The sequence below is a fragment of the Rana temporaria genome, chromosome 2, assembly GCF_905171775.1.
Source record: "Rana temporaria chromosome 2, aRanTem1.1, whole genome shotgun sequence".
NCBI classification, from domain to species: Eukaryota; Metazoa; Chordata; class Amphibia; order Anura; family Ranidae; genus Rana; species Rana temporaria.
The window spans coordinates 304,781,981-304,800,757 of NC_053490.1; the positions used below are offsets into that span (position 1 = coordinate 304,781,981).

The window sequence follows — 18,777 nt, forward strand, 5'->3', positions numbered from 1 at the left end:
GACCCCCCCCGCTACATGCGGAGGTCGGGTCCGCTCGGGGAGCGATCCGGGACCACGGCGCGGCTATTTGTTTATAGCCGCTCCGTCGCGATCGCTCCCCGGAGCTGAAGAACGGAGAGAGCCGTGTGTAAACACGGCTTCCCCGTGCTTCACTGTGTCGGCGCATCGATCGCGTCATTCCCTTTATAGGGAAGACACGATCGATGACGTCATTCCTACAGCCACACCCCCCAACAGTTGTAAACACATACTAGGTGCACCCTAACTCCTACAGCGCCCCCTGTGGTTAACTCCCAAACTGCAACTGTCATTTTCACAATAAAGAATGCAATTTAAATGCATTTTTTGCTGTGAAAATGACAATGGTCCCAAAAATGTGTCAAAATTGTCCGAAGTGTCCGCCATAATGTCGCAGTCACGAAAAAAATCGCTGATCGCCGCCATTAGTAGTAAAAAAAAAAAAATTAATAAAAATGCAATAAAACTATCCCCTATTTTGTAAACGCTATAAATTTTGCGCAAACCAATCGATAAACGCTTATTGCGATTTTTTTTTGCTAAAAATAGGTAGAAGAATACGTATCGGCCTAAACTGAGGAAAAAAAATGTTTTTATATATGTTTTTGGGGGATATTTATTACAGCAAAAAGTAAAAAATATTGCATTTTTTTCAAAATTGTCGCTCTATTTTTGTTTATAGCGCAAAAAATAAAAACCGCAGAGGTGATCAAATACCACCAAAAGAAAGCTCTATTTGTGGGGAAAAAAGGACGCCAATTTTGTTTGGGAGCCACGTCGCACGACCGCGCAATTGTCTGTTAAAGCGACACAGTCCCGAACTGTAAAAACCCCTTGGGTCTTTAGGCAGCAATATGGTCCGGGGCTTAAGTGGTTAAAGTGCTAGGGTATATTAATGTTACAAAATTATGCCTTCGTCCCATTAAAATATTGTAAAGAAAAGGGAGGCTGTATTGAACTATAATGGCATCATATGAGCAACTGATAGACAGTCAAAATTATAATGTAAAATTATTTTTATTACAAAGTAAAAAAAGGTTTGTAAGCATTTACAATAAAATATTGATTGTGACAACCATAAATCAGCTTATCATTAACATTGTACTAACAATGATGTATACAAAACATCAAAAATTGTGCAGTGTATATAAACTTTACATGTTGCATGTTTTGCGGTTACTTGGGGCCAGATCCACAAAAACCTGGCGTAACTTAAAAAATCCCATTTAAGTTACACTGCCTTAAAATTTCTACCTAAGTGCCCGATCCACAAAGCACTTATCTAGAAATTTCAGGCTGTGTAACTAAAATTCCGCCGGCACAAGGCGTTCCTATTCAAATGGGGCGAGTCCCATTTAAATGAGGCGCGCTCCCGCGCCGGCCGTGCTGCGCATGCGCGAAGTTACGTTACGCCGAGTTTTGAGGATCGCGACGGCTTAAAAAAGTTGCGTCGGGAAAAAAAAAAATGGCAGCGTCGCTCGGCATGCATTCCTGAGGGATAACTCCATGCCAATTTTCAAAGAAAAAACCGGCATGGGTTCACCCCCCAGGAGCATACCAGGCCCTTAGGTCTGGTATGGGTTGTAAGGAGACCCCCCTACGCCGAAAAATCGACGTAGGGGGTCCCCCTACAATCCATACCAGACCCGTATCCAAAGCACGCTACCCGGCCGGTCAGGAAAGGAGTGGGGACGAGCGAGCGTCCCCCCCCCTCCTGAGCCGTGCCAGGCCGCATGCCCTCAACATGGGGGGGTTGGGTGCTCTGGGGCAGGGGGGCGCACTGCGGGCCCCCCCACCCCAGAGCACCCTGTCCCCATGTTGATGAGGACAGGACCTCTTCCCGACAACCCTTGCCGTTGGTTGTCGGGGTCTGCGGGCGGGGTGCTTATAGGAATCTGGGAGTCCCCTCAAATAAGGGGGCCCCCAGATACCGGCCCCCCACCCTAAGTGAATGGATATGGGGTACATCGTACCCCTATCCATTCACCTGTAGGCAAAAAGTTAAAGTTAGTAAACACACAACACAAGGGTTTTTAAAATAATTTATTATTCTGCTCCGGATGCCCCCCCTGTCTTCTTTATTAGCTCTATTAGCAGGGGGGGCTTCTTCTTCCACTCTCCAGGGGTCTTCTCCGCTCTCCGGGGGGGGTTTCTTCTTCCGCTCTCCGGGGGGGGGGCTTCTCCGGACTCCGGGGGTCTTCTTCCATCTTCTCCCCTCTTCCGCTGTTGACTCGGCGAACCCCGGTTCTTCTGCAGATGTCCGGTGCCTTCTTCTTCAGCGCTGGCTGCCTGCTATCTTTGTGTGTTAGCTCAATTTCTAACAGGCAGCCGGCGCGGTCTTCTGTGACGTCAGGGTCTTCTCTTCTGTTCTTCTCCCCTCTTCCGATGTTGACTCGTCGCATCTTGTCGCTGTAATGATGGAAGCGCGCCTTGCATCCCATTTATATAGGCATCACCGTCCCATCATGCTCCGGCAGGTACCCACGTGGTGGGTGCACGTGGGTAGGCACCCACCACGTGGGTACCTGCCGGAGCATGATGGGACGGTGATGCCTATATAAATGGGATGTAAGGCGCGCTTCCATCATTACAGCGACAAGATGTGACGAGTCAACATCGGAAGAGGGGAGAAGAACAGAAGAGAAGACCCTGACGTCACAGAAGACCGCGCCGGCTGCCTGTTTGAAATCGAGCTAACACACAAAGATAGCAGGCAGCCAGCGCTGAAGAAGAAGGCACCGGACATCTGCAGAAGAACCGGGGTTCGCCGAGTCAACAGCGGAAGAGGGGAGAAGATGGAAGAAGACCCCCGGAGTCCGGAGAAGCCCCCCCCCCGGAGAGCGGAAGAAGAAACCCACCCCCGGAGAGCGGAGAAGACCCCCGGAGAGTGGAAGAAGAAGCCCCCCCTGCTAATAGAGCTAATAAAGAAGACAGGGGGGGCATCCGGAGCAGAATAATTAATTATTTTAAAAACCCTTGTGTTGTGTGTTTACTAACTTTAACTTTTTGCCTACAGGTGAATGGGTAGGGGTACGATGTACCCCATATCCATTCACTTAGGGTGGGGGGCCGGTATCTGGGGGCCCCCTTATTTGAGGGGACTCCCAGATTCCGATAAGCACCCCGCCCGCAGACCCCGACAACCAACGGCAAGGGTTGTCGGGAAGAGGTCCTGTCCTCATCAACATGGGGACAGGGTGCTCTGGGGTGGGGGGGCCCGCAGTACGCCCCCCTGCCCCAGAGCACCCAACCCCCCCATGTTGAGGGCATGCGGCCTGGCACGGCTCAGGAGGGGGGGGGACGCTCGCTCGTCCCCACTCCTTTCCTGACCGGCCGGGTAGCGTGCTTTGGATACGGGTCTGGTGGGTACCTGCCGGAGCATGATGGGACGGTGATGCCTATATAAATGGGATGTAAGGCGCGCTTCCATCATTACAGCGACAAGATGTGACGAGTCAACATCGGAAGAGGGGAGAAGAACAGAAGAGAAGACCCTGACGTCACAGAAGACCGCGCCGGCTGCCTGTTTGAAATCGAGCTAACACACAAAGATAGCAGGCAGCCAGCGCTGAAGAAGAAGGCACCGGACATCTGCAGAAGAACCGGGGTTCGCCGAGTCAACAGCGGAAGAGGGGAGAAGATGGAAGAAGACCCCCGGAGTCCGGAGAAGCCCCCCCCCGGAGAGCGGAAGAAGAAACCCACCCCCGGAGAGCGGAGAAGACCCCCGGAGAGTGGAAGAAGAAGCCCCCCCTGCTAATAGAGCTAATAAAGAAGACAGGGGGGGCATCCGGAGCAGAATAATTAATTATTTTAAAAACCCTTGTGTTGTGTGTTTACTAACTTTAACTTTTTGCCTACAGGTGAATGGGTAGGGGTACGATGTACCCCATATCCATTCACTTAGGGTGGGGGGCCGGTATCTGGGGGCCCCCTTATTTGAGGGGACTCCCAGATTCCGATAAGCACCCCGCCCGCAGACCCCGACAACCAACGGCAAGGGTTGTCGGGAAGAGGTCCTGTCCTCATCAACATGGGGACAGGGTGCTCTGGGGTGGGGGGGCCCGCAGTACGCCCCCCTGCCCCAGAGCACCCAACCCCCCCATGTTGAGGGCATGCGGCCTGGCACGGCTCAGGAGGGGGGGGGACGCTCGCTCGTCCCCACTCCTTTCCTGACCGGCCGGGTAGCGTGCTTTGGATACGGGTCTGGTATGGATTGTAGGGGGACCCCCTACGTCGATTTTTCGGCGTAGGGGGGTCTCCTTACAACCCATACCAGACCTAAGGGCCTGGTATGCTCCTGGGGGGGAACCCATGCCGGTTTTGTTTTTACAAATTGCCGTGGAGTTCTCCCTCGGGAATGCATACCAAATGCCGTCGCTGGAATGGGCTTTTACATGGTGTGACTAGTTTACACTTTGTAACATCAGCCCTAGTTTTACACTTGCAAAATAAAACTTACGGCGAAAAAACGAAGCTGGAAAGCTTTGTGGATCGCCTTAAGTGCTAATTTGCATACTAGAAACGGCATTTCAACTCGAAATGCCCCCAGCGGCGGATGCGGTACTGCATCCTAAGATTCGGCAGTGTAATTCAATTACACATGCCGGATCTTCTGCCTAACTTTGGAAAAAGCCTTTTGAGGATCGTTTCCAAAGTTAGACACAGACTGAACAGCAGTTAAGTCTGCGTATCTCTTTTGAGGATCTGGCCCTTGATGTCTGCTTCCTTAGGAGCCATACATAGGCACATCGGGCCAGATCCACAAAAACCTGGCGTAACTTAAAAAATCCCATTTAAGTTACACTGCCTTAAAATTTCTACCTAAGTGCCCGATCCACAAAGCACTTATCTAGAAATTTCAGGCTGTGTAACTAAAATTCCGCCGGCGCAAGGCGTTCCTATTCAAATGGGGCGAGTCCCATTTAAATGAGGCGCGCTCCCGCGCCGGCCGTACTGCGCATGCGCGAAGTTACGTTACGCCGAGTTTTGAGGATCGCGACGGCTTAAAAAAGTTGCGTCGGGAAAAAAAAAAAAAAATGACAGCGTCGCTCGGCATGCATTCCTGAGGGAGAACTCCATGCCAATTTTCAAAGAAAAAACCGGCATGGGTTCACCCCCCAGGAGCATACCAGGCCCTTAGGTCTGGTATGGGTTGTAAGGAGACCCCCTCACGCGGAAAAATCGACGTAGGGGGTCCCCCTGCAATCCATACCAGACCCGTATCCAAAGCACGCTACCCGGCCGGTCAGGAAGGGAGTGGGGACGAGCGAGCGCCCCTCCTGAGCCGTGCCAGGCCGCATGCCCTCAACATGGGGGGGTTGGGTGCTCTGGGGCAGGGGGGCGCACTGCGGGCCCCCCCACCCCAGAGCACCCTGTCCCCATGTTGATGAGGACAGGACCTCTTCCCGACAACCCTTGCCATTGGTTGTCGGGGTCTGCGGGCGGGGGCTTATCGGAATCTGGGAGTCCCCTCAAATAAGGGGGCCCCCAGATACCGGCCCCCCACCCTAAGTGAATGGATATGGGGTACATCGTACCCCTATCCATTCACCTGTAGGCAAAAAGTTAAAGTTAGTAAACACACAACACAAGGGTTTTAAAAATAATTTATTATTCTGCTCCGCATGCCCCCCCTGTCTTCTTTATTAGCTCTATTAGCAGGGGGGGGCTTCTTCTTCCGCTCTCCGGGGGTCTTCCACTCTCCGGGGGTCTTCTTCCACTCTCCGGGGGGGGTTTCTTCTTCCGCTCTCCGGGGGGGGCTTCTCCGGACTCCGGGGGTCTTCTTCCATCTTCTCCCCTCTTCCGCTGTTGACTCGGCGAACCCCGGTTCTTCTCCAGATGTCCGGTGCCTTCTTCTTCAGCGCTGGCTGCCTGCTATCTTTGTGTGTTAGCTCAATTTCTAACAGGCAGCCGGCGCGGTCTTCTGTGACGTCAGGTTCTTCTTCTTCCCTCTTCCGATGTTGCCTCGTCGCCTGTTGTCGCTGTAATGATGGAAGCGCGCCTTGCATCCCATTTATATAGGCATCACCGTCCCATCATGCTCCGGTAGGTACCCACGTGGTGGGTGCACGTGGGTAGGCACCCACCACGTGGGTACCTGCCGGAGCATGATGGGACGGTGATGCCTATATAAATGGGATGCAAGGCGCGCTTCCATCATTACAGCGACAACAGGCGACGAGGCAACATCGGAAGAGGGGAGAAGAACAGAAGAGAAGACCCTGACGTCACAGAAGACCGCGCCGGCTGCCTGTTAGAAATTGAGCTAACACACAAAGATAGCAGGCAGCCAGCGCTGAAGAAGAAGGCACCGGACAGCTGGAGAAGAACCGGGGTTCGCCGAGTCAACAGCGGAAGAGGGGAGAAGATGGAAGAAGACCCCCGGAGTCCGGAGAAGCCCCCCCCCCGGAGAGCGGAAGAAGAAACCCCCCCCCGGAGAGTGGAAGAAGACCCCCGGAGAGTGGAAGACCCCCGGAGAGCGGAAGAAGAAGCCCCCCCTGCTAATAGAGCTAATAAAGAAGACAGGGGGGGGCATCCGGAGCAGAATAATAAATTATTTTAAAAACCCTTGTGTTGTGTGTTTACTAACTTTTACTTTTTGCCTACAGGTGAATGGATAGGGGTACGATGTACCCCATATCCATTCACTTAGGGTGGGGGGCCGGTATCTGGGGGCACCCTTATTTGAGGGGACTCCCAGATTCCGATAAGCCCCCGCCCGCAGACCCCGACAACCAACGGCAAGGGTTGTCGGGAAGAGGTCCTGTCCTCATCAACATGGGGACAGGGTGCTCTGGGGTGGGGGGGCCCGCAGTGCGCCCCCCTGCCCCAGAGCACCCAACCCCCCCATGTTGAGGGCATGCGGCCTGGCACGGCTCAGGAGGGGGGGGGGCGCTCGCTCGTCCCCACTCCCTTCCTGACCGGCCGGGTAGCGTGCTTTGGATACGGGTCTGGTATGGATTGTAAGGGGACCCCCTACGTCGATTTTTCGGCGTAGGGGGGTCTCCTTACAACCCATACCAGACCTAAGGGCCTGGTATGCTCCTGGGGGGGAACCCATGCCGGTTTTGTTTTTACAAATTGCCGTGGAGTTCTCCCTCGGGAATGCATACCAAATGCCGTCGCTGGAATGGGCTTTTACATGGTGTGACTAGTTTACACTTTGTAACATCAGCCCTAGTTTTACACTTGCAAACTAAAACTTACGGCGAAAAAACGAAGCTGGAAAGCTTTGTGGATCGCCTTAAGTGCCAATTTGCATACTAGAAACGGCATTTCGACTCGAAATGCCCCCAGCGGCGGATGCGGTACTGCATCCTAAGATTCGGCAGTGTAATTCAATTACACATGCCGGATCTTCTGCCTAACTTTGGAAAAAGCCTTTTGAGGATCGTTTCCAAAGTTAGACACAGACTGAACAGCAGTTAAGTCTGCGTATCTCTTTTGAGGATCTGGCCCATCATTTATTAAACGATGTATATGGGATATGTCACAAAACGTGGATGCTGTGTATACAAAACATCAAAAATTGTGTAGTGTATTGTAATGTTTGGGGGCTATAGCTCGGCGGGATTAAGTGCATAAACCGTTTGGGGGGGGAACAAAAAAAAGGCTTTTATTCACAGACAAACCAAAAATAAAGGAAAAACTATAACAGAAAAGTCCACTTTAGCTTCGGCATCAAATAAAGAGTCTGCTTTTCTTCAGGACAAAATTAGTCAAGGCAAAACACATACGGTTTAGTTGTAGACGGGTCTTCGCCCCCCGAATTTCAAAAGTCCTCACTGAACTCCTAACAGCAGCTAGCAGACTCCCAGCTTATCTTCACAGGTGCAATCTCCATACTCCTTCACACACCTCCAGCACCACTTCCTGTTTTATGGGTTTTGTATACATCATTGTTAGTACAATGTTAATGATAAGCTGATTTATGGTTGTCACAATCAATATTTTATTGTAAATGCTTAGAAAACCTTTTTTTACTTTGTAATAAAAATATTTTTACATTATAATTTTGACTGTCTATCAGTTGCTCATACAATGCCATTATAGTCCAATACAGCCTGTCTAGCTTTGTATTTAACCTGGACACTAGAAGATCCACACCTGGGCCCGGATTCTCGTACCTCGACGCATAGTTATGCCGGCGTAGCGTATCGAATATACGCTACGCCGACGTCGCGCAGAGCGGCGAGCACAGTATTCACAAAGCACCAAAGCACTTGCTCCCAACGTTGCGCCAGCGTAACGTAAATTCTTCGGCGTAAGCCGGCCTAATTCAAAGTAGGTGGAAGTGTGTGTGATCCATTTAAATGAACCGTGACCCCATGCAAATGATGGGCCGAACGAACGGCGCATGCGCCGTCCCGTGGACGTATACCAGTGCGCATGCTCAGAATCACGTCGGAAATACTCCCTATGATACGTCGAATCACTGCCTACGTCATGAACGTAACCTACGCCCAGCCCTATTCACGTACTACTACGTAAACGACGTAACATACGACGGCTGTTCCCTGGTCCATACCTTAACATGACTTACACCTGCTTTATGAGGCTTAACTTTACGCCGGACGTACGACTTACGTAAACCGGGTAAATTAATGCGCCGGGCGCAAGTATCGGCGTATCTCACTCATTTGCATATTCAAATCGTAAATTAATGGGAGTGCCCCTTGCGGCCAGCGTAAATATGCGCCCAGGATACGATGGCGTAGGAAACTTACATCGGTCGTAGGAAGCCTATTTTCAAGCATATCTAGTTCTGTGGGCACGGCGCACAGATAGGACGGCGCACATTGACACTTACGCGGCGTATCTCGAGATACGCCGGCGTAAGTGCTACGAGAATCCGGGCCCTGGTGTTCCCCAGCACAGGCCAATTGCCCTGAACACTTTGGGATGTAGAGACCACTCTCCCGAAATCCGTTGCTGATGACTGAAAAAGCCTGCCTGACAATTCTCCACACCTGGGATATGTACTGCTGACAAGGCCATAACATGGCATTCTGCCCAAGCTAGAATATGATCCGCTTTCTTTTAGGCAGCCTCACTCTTGATGCTGTCTTTATGAATTGGGTTGTCCACGACAGGCCCCATTGCTCCAGGGGCGGCCGGGGGAACTTCATCTTCCAGGGCACACATATGACCGGTCTCTATGGCTTTGTCACAGTGTGTCTGGCCGACAGCCATGCCGTTAGTGGACGTTGGTTCTGTCTGGGATACCTCCACCCGGTGGTCGCAGGACTGGTAAGTAGTGGCCCCTTGCTCAGGTAAGGTGGTATGGCTGGTGTTTTCCCCTGGGAGGTCGATTGAGGGTTCACCCTGCTTTCCTCTCTCCCTTATTTCCTCTCCCTCCTTCCCCATTTTGAGTAGCGGCTGTGAGGGGGGGGCCTTCTGGGGTCTCTTTATTACCACCGGGGCCTGTGTGTATAGCGGGGGCTGTGTTTTTTACTCTGGGGGGTGCTACTGTATGCTGCTGTGTAGTGTGAGGTGTTTGGTGCATCACTGTGGAATTTAATCTGCGCCAGGGCCACCATTTTGCCGTGGTCGCGGTTTTACATAGCTCGGCGGCCATTTTCCTGTAGCCCGCTGGTGATTTTTACCTCAGACGGTGGCCAGCTTGGAATTGTCTTTGCCTCTTGTGTCAGTTTTAGCGCTGCAAAACACCGCAAATCTTCCCGGAGGTGACAGACGCAGCACGGCCAGCACATCAGAGCACACCTAGGGTTTTCAGCTCTCTCTGCAACCGCGTGGGGTGGTGAGTCCCTGGGAGGCTTCACCTTCTATTTTTACAGCCGGGAGGTGACCGGTGGGGTGTTCTGCGTTGCAGTACACAGCGGTGGGGCAACATGGACCTGTTTCTGCCCTAGAAATGCCTGAATTATACTTTAATCCCCCTGCCCCTGCCGCATCTGTTGAGGCAATGTCGGTGAAGCAGCTAGTGCCCAGAAGGGGGGTACAAAAGCGGCCCCTCCCTGAGCCTGCTTCTGGGGATATCTCTGACACAGATCTGGTCTGTTATGTCAGACGATGCAGGCTTCACCCACACGGACTGTGAGGATGACTCTGCCCCAGGGTCATTACATGATAGGGGATTTGTCTTATTTCTGCGGTGATACTCATAAACTTGAGGATGGCGGGGGCACCGGATGTGCCGGTCCCTTTTGGGTTCCCCAAAACCGCCCAGCACCGCTAGAGTATTTCCCTGTATTCCATGTTTGGAGCAATTGCTATGTATGGATTAGACACGCCACAGAAAGTTTTTTGCTGTTCCTAAAAAATTTGTGGTCCTTTATCCCTTTGAGGAGTCTCTCCTCCATCAGTGGACACTCCCGTGTCCAGACTGAGTAAAGCCACCACATTGCCTGTGGAAGGGGCTCCCACTTTTACGGACCCCACTGATAGGAGGGTGGAGGCTGTGGCCCGCTCTATGTTCACAGCTGTGGGTTCGGCTGTGAGACCGGTTGTGGCCGGGTCTCTGGTGTCGCAGACACTGTCTGAACGGGCAAAAGATGTTGCTGCAGAAGCTGGAGGAGCAAGATGCTTCTGAGACCTGCAAGGGCCTGGCTGAACAATTGGTTCAGGCTCTAGAATTTGTCTGTGAGTCGGCCCTGGATATGCTTCCCTTGCTTTCCAGAGCCTCCGCCTATGCGGTGGTACTACGCCGCCTTGTGTGGCTGACATGCTGGTCTGCGGACCAATCCTCCAAGAAGGCCTTGGATGACATCATTGAGGATGCCACAGGTGGTAAGAGCACACTGCTCCCACAGTCTGGGAAGGGCTAGGAGCCTCGCCGTAGGCAAGGGCCCTCTTTTACTACCCCTAAGCGTTTTTTTCGTGCGCCCAGTGCGGCAGGAAAAAGTTTGCGAGGTGCTAAGGCACCCGCTTCACGAGTTCACGGCTCGGTGGAGGTCTATTCTCGACGTCCCCAGACGATGCAAGTTATTGCGAAACGCGTCGGGACTCTACTGCTGCCATGCACTTTACAACATTGATGTCCGTTTTTTATCTACCAACTGTAAGTGTTTTTAACTGATATTAAACCTCCCCGTTTGTACGGAATTACACTATGTGCCTTTTATTTTCCTCCACATACCCTGGGCATGTTCTCCATTTCCCATGAGTTATCTCCCAGCTGATGATACCTCCTCCACCCGTTATCAAGTGAAGACTTCATTGCTTCTTGCTGATCGCATAATTTGGTGTGTGCCGGTACATCTTTCCATCTACATTTTTTACAGCCTTTTTGATCCTTTGGGCATACGCTCATTTAGGGTCCACCACATCTGGTAAGCCTCCTCCTCTGGTGGCAGGTGTTATCACTACATTTTAGTTCAATAACGAATCACTGTGGGTTTCTGATCACCGTATTTGAAGTTGGTCTTTTCATCTATCCAGTTCATGTTCACCCATATGGACTTATACCCTCGTACTTAGTCTAATTGATATTAGACATACACAATCAGTGCAAACATCATCTACCACTTCTCCATCGATTTGGTGTATGAGGAACATATGGACTTATATCTATATTTTTGTTTACACTGATACATTGGTGTGTAATACAGACAATCAGTGTCTTCTTATTATTCACTTATTTTTCAGCGCTACATTTTTTGTATTTTGTTCTCTACGACTGATGGGTTTGCGAAGTAGTTTCCTCGGGTACAAGATAGTGTTTCTCTCTTGTCCACCAAACATATTTTTTCCTTCCTACCTCCAGCTTCCTCCGGTTCGCCGGCAGGCCCTGTCAGGGGCTGTCCAGGATCTTCTGGTCAGGGGAGTGATTGTACCAGTTCCCTCGTTGGAACGGTTTCAGGGGTTTTACTCCAATCTGTTCGTAGTACCCAAGAAGGAAGAGGTCCGTCCAATCCTGGACCTCAAGGCCCTCAATTGTTTTGTCAAGGTACATAAATTCAGGATGGAGTCGATTCGCTCGGTAATAGCTGCACTCCATCAGGGGGACTTCCTGGCGTCCTTGGACATCATGGACGCGTACCTACATGTTCCCATATGCACAAAGCACCAGAGGTTTCTGCGTTTTGCGGTCGGGGAGGACCATTTTCAATTTGTGGCCCTCCCGTTGGGCTTGGCATCGGCACCACGGGTTTTCACCAAGGTGCTTGCCCCGATACTGGCCCTGCTGAGACAGCGGGGGATCGCTAGCATGGGATATCTGGACGACCTTCTCCTGCGAGCTTCTTCAGGCTCAGATTTAAAAGAGGACGTGGCTATCACGTGTCAGACTCTCCAAGAGTTTGGCTGGCTTCTGAATATCCAGAAGTCAGTGTTAGTTCCGTCTCAGAGACTGGAATACCTGGGACTAGTCCTGGATTCCGTGGAGGCGAGAGTTTTTCTCCCAACGGAGAAACTTCAGACTCTGCAATCTGCAGTGCAGCAGTTGTAGACCCAGAAGTGGTCATCTCTTCGATTCTGCATGAGGGTTCTGGGTCTGATGGTGGCCTCTTGCGAGGCGGTTCCGTATGCCCAATTTCACGCCAGGGTGCTACAGAAGGAAATTCTGTCACGCTGGGACAAGGTCCCGTCATCTCTGGAGTACCAGATTCAGTTGAGTCAACTGGTCAAGTCTTCCCTGGTGTGGTGGCTGGCATCTCAGGTGCTTCGGACCAGGAAGTCATTTCTGCCGTGCCACTGGACCGTGGTCACGACGGATGCCAGCCCCTCCGGTTGGGGGGGGGGCGTTTGGGGCACCCAGTCTGCCCAGGGGCGCTGGACTCAGGAGGAGTCCGGCCTGCCAATCAATATACTGAAGCTCTGAGCAATCAAGCTGTGCCTTGCCAGGTGATCCCTGGATCTGCAGGGCTGACCAGTCAGGATCCAGTCCGACAACGCCACGGCCGTGGCGTACGTCAATCATCAGGGGGACACACGGAGTTCAGATGCAGCGATGGAGGTCGCGCACATTCCAGGTGTACAGAATTGACAAGCCGACAAACACTAGACCAAGGAGAGTGGTCACTCCACCCGGAGGTGTTTCAGAGTCTGTGCCAAAAGTGGGGCACTCCAGACGTGGACCTTCAAGCGTCCCGTCTCAATTGGAAGGTGCCACGGTTTCGTGGCCAGGTCAAGAGACCCGTGGGCGGACGCATCAGATGCGTTGGTGGCACCTTGGGGTCGCTATCGCCTAATCTACGCCTTCCATCCTCCTGAAGCTTCTTCCTCGCTTGCTGCGCAGAGTGGAAGCCGGAGAGATTCCGACAATCCTGATTGGCCGCTCCTGGTCCGCGGACCTGGTGCGTCTGGTGGCAGACGCCCCCTGGTGTCTACCCCTGAGAGAAGATCTTCTGTCGCAGGGTCCGATCTTCCACCCTGCTTTACAGTCACTGACTTTGACGGCGTGGCTGTTGTGAGCCAGGAACTGAGAGGCCGAGGCCAATCGGGCTCGGTTGTCTCTACCATGCTGCGTGCAAGGAAGTCTACTTCACGTAGGATTTACCATCATACGTGGAAGGCCTACATCTCTATGTGTGAGGAGATGAAATGGCACCCTCGTACATACGTGGTGTCCAGGATTCTGCTGTTTTTACAGCGGGGAGTGGATCAGGCTCTCGCCTTAAGTACGGTTAAGAGTCAGATTTCGGCTCTGGCTGTTTTCTTTCAGCGACCCTTGGCGTCGCACTTTTTGGTGCGTACGTTTGTACGGGGGGTCCGGCATGTGGCCCCTCCGGTGCGCCATCCACTACCCCCATGGGACTTGTATTTAGTCCTTTCGGTGCTTCGGGATGCTCCCTTTGAGGACATTCGGAAGATCCCCTTGTTGACTCTGTCACAGAAGGTGGTTTTTCTGGTAGCAATCATCTCGATCAGATGGGTGTCTGAACTGGCGGCCTTGTCTTGCAAGGCTCCCTACTTGGTCATCCATAGGGATAAGGTGGTGCTGCGGCCTCAGACGTCTTTTCTCCCAAACATCGTTTCGGCTTTTTCACATTAATGAGGACATTGTTCTTCCATCCTTATGTCCTCAGCCGAAAAACCAGGAGGAGGCCACTCTACATTCCCTGGATGTGGTTCGGGCCCTACGAGTGTACTTGTCTGCTACGGCTCCTTTCCGGAGGTCGGACTCACTGTTCGTGTCGGTGACTGGTCCTAAAAAAGGTCTGGCGGTCTCGTCGGCCACCATTTCTAGGTTGATAAGTCGTGCTCCAGTCCTATGCCCTAAAGGGGCGGGCGCCTCCCTTTCAGGTCACGGCGCATTCGACCAGGGCGATTGGTGCCTCTTGGGCTTTCCGTCACCAAGCGTCTGTCTTACAGATTTGTAATTCGTCGACCCGGTCGTCAATCCACACCTTCTCTAAATTTTACAAGGTGGATGTGAGTGCATCTTCGAATGTCTCCTTTGGCCGCAAGGTGTTACAGGCGGCAGTTTAAGATTGGAGTTCCTCCGTTGAATAACTCCGGTTTTGTTTGGGGTGTAACCTGGTTTGCTGTGTTGTTTTCCCACCCCTCGATTTTTTTGACACTGCTAGGGACGTCCCTAAGGTCAAAGGCTGCTGTGTCCGTCCATGAACGGAAGAGAAAATATGATTTTTGTACTCACCGTAAAATCCATCTCTCTGAGTTCATGGATGGACACAGCACCCACCCCTCTTTTTGTTTGTACTGCTTGTTACGAACTGAGGCTGCTAGAGCAGGGTGTGGGTTATACTCGGGGAACCACGCCCCCTGGGAGGAGCTGCACTGAGGAAAGTGTTGTTAACACTTAAAGTGCTTTTTTTCTGCCTAACTCTCCTGGAAGGAAGCGGATATAACCCTAAGGTCAAAGGCTGCTGTGTCCGTCCATGAACTCAGAGAAATGGATTTTAGGGTGAGTACAAAAATCCTATTTTTCCCTTAACTGATGCGCCATCTGTTCTCTGAGCAACAGGTTGTCTAGATACCCTAGGATGTACACTCCTTGAACCTTTAACATGCCCAGCACTGGGGTTAACACTTTTGTGAATAACTGTGTAGTTCTGGCCAGTCCAAAATTCAGAGCCACAAAATAAAAGTGCCGGTCCTCTACCGTTGCAAGAATTTCTGATGCGCTAGAAAAATTGGAACATGGGCATATAGGTCCCTTATGTCCGCTGACACAAGAATGTCTCCCTGCTGGAGCGAGGCCACCACCGAATAAACCAACTCCAAATGTCTGAACCTTGAGGAACTTGTTTAGACCTTTGTGAGGTCCAAAATCAGCCGCACATCTTTGTTCAGCTTTGGGATCATGAAGAAATTGGAGTAAAATCTGAGGAATCTTTCAGTCAGTGGAACCAACCTGATTACCCCCTATGCCAGCAGGTGATCAAGTGCCTGAAACAATAATGTCCCCTTCTGCTGATCTACAGGTAAATTTTATCTCAAATTGTGGAGAAGGAAATATTCAAAACTGAAACTTGTACCCGTCGGGGATTGTGGAAATGACCCAATTGTCTGCAATCACTTCCTGACAAACTTCCAAAAAAGCCCACAACCCCCACCCAAACTAGTGGGGGCGCCCCTTTACAGTGAAGAGGACTTGGATTCTGGTTCAGCTGAATTGGCTAGTCAAGACCTCTTTTGCCCTTAGCCCTGCATACTTCCTCTGGACCCAGCCATCTGGAAACACCAAAAGGGCTGCTTAGATAAAGTGGAACCGGAAGCTGAAGTAGAAAAACCTCTATATGATGTACGATTGCGCTTTATCTTGCGCGGCAAGAGGTAGCTCTTTTTCTTTTGAATATATTTATCCAAGTCATCAGCAAATAAGCGTTCTCCATGAAAAGAAACCCTGCCAGTAATTCCTTACAGGGCAGCTCAGCAAACCAGCTTTTTAGCCACAGAGCCCTACGTATATGAATAGACACGAGTGCAAAACAACAACCGCACAGTCATTAAAGTACAACTAAAGGCAAAACTTTTTTTTTTTTTGCGTTTGATAGAGTGGAGAGGGATTAGAACACCTGTCAGTTGTTATTGCTTTAGGAAGATTCAACCTCTCTATTTGTCATGTTTACCATTATCATTAAAAGTAAAAGAAAAATACTACATTTTGGGTTGTCCCCAGAAAATTATTAGAAGGGAAATCTTACAATGGGAATACTTGTTCTGGTGGCCTGGGGGTCCCAAAGAGATTGCCTTAATTTGCAAGGATTTCCTCTCACTTCCAGTTATAAGACAGGAAGTAAAGGGAAATCTCCCCAATGGGACGCAGATGGCAATCAATAAACTGACAGGAGTTAAGACCCTCCCTTACTTTATTCAAAATAAATAAGAATTTTTTTTTTTGCCTATAAGGCTACTTTAAAGGCTAAGTTCACCTTTATTTTTTTTGTTCTAAATTCCAGCTCCCCTATGTACCAATATAGCATTAATGTACCTCTGTCTTTTAGGACAGGCTTTACCTCAGCCTCCAGTGTGCTCATAGACAATTCCTCCATTACTTCATGTTCCGTCCTGAAATTTGGGATGGAAAAAACAGGAGAAGGAAGTATTTCACCAGCTGACCTCATTAACACACAACCTGCACCTGCTCTCCCCTTTCAGGTAATTGCTCCCATCCCCCTCTGCAGTTACTGCTTTTCCAATGCAGGCAATGTCGTCTCTGTTCTGGCTAAATACACAGCCATGGTCTTCCTCGTTTTGTATGTTGCCTTCTTATATAGATTGTTCATTTGACAGCGTGTGCAGAAGCTGAGTGATAACCGCCTACATAGAGATGTAGCATTGAAAACAGGAGAAGCGTGTCCCTGTAAGCCTGTAAAGCTCACCATACACTATACAGTCTGATTGTACAATATCCTTTAAATCAACTACGTAATGTAAGGACGTCTGACTGGATACAGAGTTGTGGATAGATAGGTGTGTCCTCCTTTTATATGGTTTTGGTAAATCTAAAGGTGATTTTACAGAGATTGTACAATCAGATTATATAGAGTATGGCGTATATACAACTAAAATGAACTAGTCGCGCTTTCGGTGCCATTAATTGTTAATTTTACCCCAAATGCAGAAGCAAACTCACATTTTGCCACGTGAAAAAATAGCAATAAACATGCAAACCGCAAAATGTCCTATAAGCTACTGTATTTATTGGCGTATAACGCTCACTTTTTTACCCTGAAAATAGAGGGTAAACTGTGCCTGCGTGTTATACGCAGGGTGCTTTGGAAGTTTTTTTCCTGAATCTTCCCTCTTAAAGTTAGGGTGCGTGTTTATACGCCTGTGCATGTTATACGCCGATAAATACGGTACTTTGAAATCAATGAGCTGCCCTATGTGTGTTGCAGGAAACATGAGCTAAAAATGCGCGCTCCCACTATGCTAGGTGTGAATGGGGCCTGAATGTGAAATTGGTGTGTTTACAAAAGAACGAGGCCCCATTCCCTTCTGCAAATACATGGCAAACAGAAAACGTGTGTTTTGGAAACATGCTGCAAACGCACATCCCACTTGAGTTGCTATTAAATGTTAATGGCACCCAAACGTGGGTAGCAGACATACGTCTGTCATCTGCCTGAAAAGGTGAACTTGGCCTTATAGCTGCTATTGCAGGCTGCTTAGCATAGCCTGCCAAGGCAAAGGAAGCTTTTAACAGCGTCTCCAGTCTCTTGTCAGCCGTGTCTTTAAAGACATGGACATTGTCACCTGGGCAAGTCAAACTTTTATTAACACAGGACACTGCTGCATCAACTGTGGGCATGCTTTACTTTTTTACAAACTTTTAATCCATTGGATAAAGTTGAGAGAACCTCTTTGGCAGCACAGGCCTCTTATCAGGGTGATCCCATTCAGCATACACAACATCACAGAGAAGATGCAAGGGAAAAGCTTGTGAATTCTGAGGTGGGTGTAATGACCCCAAAGAGGAATACTTGATGAGGATTCAGCAAGAGGAAATTTGAAATCAGACCAAATCATCTCTGCGAGGGAATGCATTAAAACATTCTGAGCTCGAGAGGCATACTGTCCCTGAACCTCTTCAAGCTCAAAGCTATAGAACCACTCCTACTTCTTACTGCCTTGTCCTATGAAGGCTCACATGCCTGCAGTTTTTCCTTCCAGGCTAACCAAAAGAAGTGGTCCTTGGTCACATAGGCTGAAGTTGATGCCCCATGTCGGAAAACACAAACCCAGCAGGACTATGACCAGAGTCCTTAGGACCTGATGATGGTTCTCCTTCGCCCTGCCCAACTGCATTACCCCACCACACTTTTTGGAAGACATTTTCCAAGCGTGCTGGAGAGGTAACAGGGCTGTGACTATCATGCTACCCTTCCCAGCTAAGAGGATCTGTTAAGCAACAACAGTATATTTAGACCTCCCTGGAGGACCACCCTCGTCATTCCCTCATGGTGCACTCACGTGCCCAATACAGAAAAAGATTGCCCTGTGTCCCCTCTGCTGCATGATGTCAGGTCCTGCTACCATCAGAGAGCCATAGGAGAACCGTCAGCTTCTTCCCAATTAATAAGAAGGAGCCTTTGACCCAGAGCAAGCCCCATAGAAAATTAAACTTCTAAATATGCAGCAGCACAGAGAACACAAAAAACATCACTGCCCCTAGTGGACAAAAGCAGGAAGACAGCTTGGGCAGATTTACTGTGACTGGTAAAGGGCCTTATACTTGCAAGGACACACACCATTCTCGCCGCAGGATCTGTACATTACAAAATCAAGATCGAATCTTCAACCATCACAGCGGGCAATGCCTAACCAGATCCTCAGGAACTCAATCCATCTTTCTTTTGGGGTTCAGTGTCCTTGACCTGTACAGCACCC

At 50.2% G+C, this 18,777-nt stretch overlaps 1 protein-coding gene across 1 annotated transcript in view; it reads left to right on the plus strand.

Moving 5' to 3' along the window:
• Positions 1-18,777, plus strand: part of LOC120926967 (protein argonaute-1) — a 193,802-nt gene that overhangs the window by 109,342 nt on the left and 65,683 nt on the right. The gene's annotated exons all lie outside the window — the stretch shown is intronic.